Consider the following 6,825-nt stretch of genomic DNA (forward strand, 5'->3'; position numbering starts at 1 on the left):
TTGCTTTATGGGTGGGGTCAGTACTTTTTTTTTCTATGAGAGTGTTTGAGTGGAGATACAATTTAGAAAATGCTTACAAGAAAATTATCTTCCTTTATTTCCACCACCTAAAATACTTCCAATAAAATCATGTGCTTTTAATAAAATATAATTTTGATAAATAATTAATTCAATAAATTTAAAAAAATAAGATTATTATTATTGTTGTTGTTTTTTTGTATATGAGAGAATACACAACTATAGCATGTTTGTACTTAAGGATCGATTCTATCCACTAGCACAATCACCTCCAAGTGTACCCACATTGTCTCACAGGTGGCACACTGAGCTAATTGAAGTTTAAACCAATAACATCAAAAGAAATGCCTTAACAACCCATTCTATCATCAACTAATCTACACTATGGGGCAAATTTAAAATAAAATTTAATATAAAAAAATATAGCCAATTTATTTGAGTTCAAAATCAATTTTAACATCTAATTTGAGGAAACTCCGTAAAATAAAATTTAATCTGAAAAATGTTAAGCAAAATAAAGTTGGAGTAAATTATAAAAATAAAAATAACTAATATGAAATATAAAATTAATAATTATAATTATATTTAATAATTCAATCATATTGCTCCTAATTTACCAAGTGTCACAGGCATAAAATCTCTTCATACACAAAGATTTTTTAAAGTAAAAAGAGATTTGATCCCCTCTGCCCTTGGTAAATACAAAGTGAAGATCTAAAATTAAGATAGATCCAAGCTAGTTTTATATAAATTTATGTAATTGAAAGTAAAGAATTATCATTTTAATGAAAAGTTACTTTCAAAAATATTTGTAATTTCCTCAATTTTAAAATAAAGCCAACCTAGTTCCATCTTAACTCCGTATCTATCAAGTGACGAGAGGGATCGCATCTCTTGAGGTGCAAACCTCTTTTTGAGTGAAAATAATGAGGAAAGGTTTGTACTTCGAGATATTTGATCCCTCTCGGTGCTTGATAGATCCATAGTTAGGATGGATCTAGGTTGGTTTCAGTCATGTGCGGCCAAAGAAAATCTAATGAACATATGATTAATTTGATCAATAATACATAAATTCATCTAATATTTATATAATCATTTTAAATATTCTAATATGTCTTGCATTAATCTGTATATTTTAACTTTAAATTTTCTCAGTTGTCTCAGTTGTTGTTATGATAATAACTTTAATGATGAAAAATGTTGAAATATAAATTTTGAATGTAAAGGGACAATGTAATAGTGTTGAATGATAGAAAATGTGAAGAATAAGAATATAGTCAATTTCAAATAGTCTTCATTGTGGTTAATTTAAAACTATTTTCTTCTATTATTCTTATTGTCACCGTTTTTCCTTTGTTATCTTTTCATATGGATTGTCATATTTTCATATCGATTATATGAAAAGGACAGGTTAAACCATAAATCATTTAAATATTTAGCTCAATCTATTGTAGTAAACATCATTCATTGTCTCTCCTTCTCTCCAATATTAATAGGTTGAATTACTATAACACAAAAATAAATGTACATTGTCAATAATGTTTTTTGTTTATAATGAAATTAATGCACAATGTTAATTTAGTCACTTTAAAATTAATGTACCATCATACATCCAATTACATCAAAATAGAAATAAACATTTACATTGAAATTAATGAATATAATGCATGAAATTAAATACGATTAGAAAACAACATTTACACTAAAATCACTACGTCTAATGAAAGAAATCAAATAAAATTAGAAATCAACATTTACACTCAAATCAATTCATCTAGTGCATGTAAGAAAATTGGATTATAAACCAACATCTATACTGAAATTAATGCACATAGTACAAGTAAGCAAATAGGATTATAAAGCAGCATCTACTCTGAAATCAATGCATCTAGTGCAAGAAATCAAATAGGATTAGAAATCACCATCTACATTTAAATCAATGAGTTTAGTGCAATCAATCAAATAAGCTTAGAAATCACCATCTACACTGAAATCAATGCATCTAGTGAAAGCAATCAAAGATTATTAGAAATCAACATATACATTGAAATCAATGCATCTACTGCAAGTAATCAAATAGGAATATAAATCACCATCTACATTGAAATCAATGAATTTAGTGCAAGCAATCAAATAGGATTAGAAATCATCTACATTGAAATTAATGCATCTAGTGAACGCAATCAAATATCATTAGAAATCAACGTTTACGATAAAATCAGTGCATCTAGTGCAAAAGATCAAATTGGATTAGAAATCACTGTCTACACTGAAATCAATGTATCTAGTGCAAGAAATATTATTTCCTCCCCCTCGCACACACAAACACAAACACACACACACACACACACACACACACACATATATATATATATATATATATATATATATATATATATATATATATATATATATATATATATATATATATATATATATATATATATATATATCTCCTTCCATCTCTCCTTATTTTCCACTCTATCTCAACCCCCCAAACACACACATTATTTCACTTCATATCTATCAATCTCTTTGTCCCTCCCTCCCTATCTCAATCTCTCTCATGTTTCCTCTCTTCACTTTCCATCTATATCTCTATCTCCATTTGTCCCTCTCTCCTCCTCTCCCTCTCTCTCTCTCTCTCTCTTCCCCTTCTCTCCCTCTCACCTGCTTCTATCTCTCTTTCCTACTTCCTTACTCTCTCCCTCTCTCTCCATCCTCTTTATCACTCCCTCTCTCGCTCTCTCTACCTTTCTCTCTATATTTCTTTCTTCTTACCTCTCTCTCTCTCCCCCTCAAAATCCATATCTCTTTCCCTTCCTCGCTCCACTATCTCACATCCTCTCTCTCTTCCTTCCTATCTCTCTCTCTCTCTCTCTCTTACTCTTTTGCCTCCAACTCTGTCAATATATCCCTACCTTTCTCCTTCTCTCCCCCATTCTCTCCATCTCTCCTTCTTTGTCTTTATCTCAACCCCAAACATACACACTCTCTCTCCATCTCTCCATTGTTACTCCCTCTCTCTCTCTCCACTTCTCACTCTCTATGTATTTCTTCTTCCCTCCCTGTCTCCCCCTCCAACTCCATCTCCCTATCCATTCCTCCTCCTCCTCTCTCTCTCCCTCCCTCCTCCTCTCTCTAAAATCTTATCTCTCGTACTTCCTCTTTCTCCCTTTCACTCCTACCTCCCTCTCTCTTCCCCCATCACTCTCTCTCTCTCTCTCCTTTCTCCCACTCTAATCCTTTCTCTTACCCAATCACTATCCTTCTCTCTCTAATGTATTATCGCTCATTCTTCCTCTCTCTCACTCTCTCTCTCTCTCTCTCTCCAATCCTATCTCTTCCACCGTATCTCTCTCTCTCTCTCTAACTATGTTGCTATATCTATCCCTCTCTCCTTTTCTCTATCTATCCTTGTTTGTCTCTTTATCTCACCCCTAAACATACACTCTTTCTCTCCATCTCTCCCTTCTTAGTCCCTCTCTCTCCACTTCTCACTCTGTATGTCTTTATTCTTCCCTCCCTCTCCCCCCCTCCAAATCCATATATCTATCCCTCCCTCTCTCCTCCTCTCTCTCATCCTTCCTCTCTCGTGCTTTCTCTCCAACGTTTATCTCTCTTCCCCCGTCTCTCTCTCTCTCTCTCTCTCTCTCTCTCTCTCTCTCTCTCTCTCTCTCTCTCTCTCTCTCAATCCTCTCACTATCTCCCTCCCACACTCCTCTCTCTTCCCCCTCCATATTTGTGTCTCCCTCTCCCTCTTTTACCCTTCTCTACCTCTCTCTCTTTTTATTCCTCCTCTCCCATCTCCTTCAGTTTATCTCCATCTCTCCCTTGTCACTCCCCTATCTCTCCACCTCTATAACATTATGTCTTTGATCTTACCTCCCATATATATAGAGTTAATATATATCATGATATATTAATATATATTATAATATAACAAATTTAATATTGGATTAAAATAAAGTTATTATATTTAATAATATCAATATTATGATGTATTAATATCAATATTAGATTTAATAATAATAATAATCTTTTAATACTAATATTATGGTTAATAGTATTTTTTGCATGGTATTAATAATATTTTGGCCCATGGTATTTTTCCCATAAGCTTCACGTAAACAAAACCTATTTTTTGAGTGCTAGTAAGTGTAAAGAGGTTTATGGAGAAAATATAAAAAGAGGTTTTATTTATTCACCATATCTCTCGTTTATTTATATTTTTATTTATTTAATCATATTTCTTTTATTTACAATGGTATTTGGCCCATAGGCTTGGTATATAATTAGATGTTGATTTCTAATCTTATTTGATATGTTTTTATTTATTTACCATACCTCTAGTTTATTTATTTATTTTTTATCTACCATACCTTTGGAGGAAATATAAAGAAGTCTTATTTATTTACCATACCCTAGGTTTATTTATATTTTTATTTATTTACCATAGCTCTTTTTTTACTATTAGTAAACCTCTTTATATTTTAAATTTATGTTGTGTTTATACATAATAATAATTAGATTGATTTTTAAATAGGGCCCACATTAGATTAACAATGTTAAATGTTAAATAGTAACATTAATATTTACATTTATGTTTACATTTACATTTAAGTTTACATGTTTATGTTTTTACATGAGATCTACCCAATGGGCACAATAATTATTTTATTTTTATTCTGAAATTACAAATAACTTTGAAAAATACATATAAATAACCAAAAACAATTTTATATCAATCAAAATAAAATAAATTTCAATTAATTGAAAGTTAAAATAATATTATTTGAATGAAAAGTTGCTTTCTATTTTCAAAGAGAGTAAAGAGATTTGTAATTATTTTATTTCAACTTTGAATTACAAATAATTTAATAATTTAATAATTTAAACTGCGGTAAATTTGGGGTTTTGGGTGATTTTTCCCTAAATCGTAGGGGTTATAGATCATATTGCCTTGACAATTGGCAATGTAAAGGCATTGTTTTACATCTGACACTATTTCTACTAGGTAACACCTATCCAAAGTTTCTACTAGGGTAACACCTATCCAAATCTTTGGGTGGATAAAATTGATCCAGATGGCGCAGCTAGATTTTCGGTGGATCCATATGTTTGGTGGCCCTAAAAAATGACATCTCAACCATCTAAGTGATTTTATATTCTATCGGCATTGAACTAGCGACAACTAGTTGGGAACTAGAGAAAGAGAGATGCAGTGAGCTGCTGAAAACTGGAAAAGAACTAGTAGGTTTTTAGATTCGAAGTTCCTTGTAATGGAGACATGGTGGGTGCATCAGGTGTTGGTTGCATGTTTGGAAGTCGGAACCACCACCCACGGATCAATGGATGCCAAGGTTTCATTGAAGGAAGTTGAGGAAACCATCGAATCCGATGCTAGATTACTCTCACATTGTTGTTGAGCTAAATCAAATATTCAACTCGTAGAATGATTGATCCAATCCTTACCCAGTATGGAAACGGTCAACTATCTTGATTCTTACTTCTTGGCTGATCTAGATACTGTGTTAGATCTGGTGAGTAACCTTAACAAAGTGTGAAAAAACATTTCGTAATTAATTTTAGATTTTCTAGAGTATTTCCATATTAATTCTTTTTTTAATTAGATTATGTTTTTCAACTATATCTGGAAGATGACAGTGGATGGTTCGAAACTTAGATTTGACATTTTTTTATTATTTAAATGATATTTATTTGATTTTTCTAGAGCTTCTCTACATTATTTATTTCTCTTGGGAGATCAGATCTTCCATATATGTCTTCAAAACTTCTACCAAAAAAACTGTTATCTTTTTTCTCTTAAATGTGTTATTTTTTTTTGTTGAATTCAAATTGCAAATAAAGGTAGACATGGTTGCAAATGCAACTTTAGCAGCCATGGCCAAACACATAGGAAAGTGTGGCGTAAAGGTTTATCATTTTAAATGTAATCCCTACATTTATTGCAAAGGAAACCCAGTAAAATTGTTGAAGCAATTGACCTACGTTAATACAATGGAGAATTTTGGGCAGGCTCTGGACACAATAGTTAGTTCACCAAACAACATAATTTGTAACCATACTCTTTGTTTCTTGCTTCAAATTTTGATGAATATAAGTGGAATTTGAAAAGTTGAAAAAATTTACTCGTATAAATTATACTTTGCATATAATATTTGTTTAAGGAATAAATTCGTTATTTAATCTAAAGAATTATCGATTCACCACAATTATAAAAAAATAAATTGAAAAGTTGAAAACATTTACTCATGTAAATTATAATTTGCATATAATCTTTGTTTAAGGAGTAGATTTGTTATTTAATCTAAAGAATTATCAATTCACCATAATTATAAAAAAAATTACATAAAATGAATCATTGCAAACTGATAGTCATATTGTAGATAGTGGGGTTATCAAGATCATCTACAAAATATATATTACAGCAATTGAAGCACCGGGAAAAGATCTACGAGCCATATGCATTCTACGAAGGAAGGTGAATTATGTGCAAATGGAGATGAAATACAAATTTGTTGGTGTTGTATTGTTTTAAACATTTTGATTGGTAATCAAGCAGCATACATTAATAACATTTTTAATATATTTGTGCATATTCTATATAATTCTGAAAATTATTTCAAGAGCTCTCTCAAGATGAACGAGACAGTTTCGGATTTGATGTTAAGATTTTCGAGTGGAAAAATTACATCGGAAATATTCATATTCCCTGACTTGGTGAATATATCCTAAATGGGTGAATATGTATCCGTGGATCACAATGGTTGTAATGACCATCAA

This window comes from Pinus tabuliformis, chromosome 5_2, assembly GCF_031772625.1.
Source record: "Pinus tabuliformis cultivar Carrire ecotype Pingquan chromosome 5_2, CPIR1, whole genome shotgun sequence".
NCBI lineage: Eukaryota > Viridiplantae > Streptophyta > Pinopsida > Pinales > Pinaceae > Pinus > Pinus tabuliformis.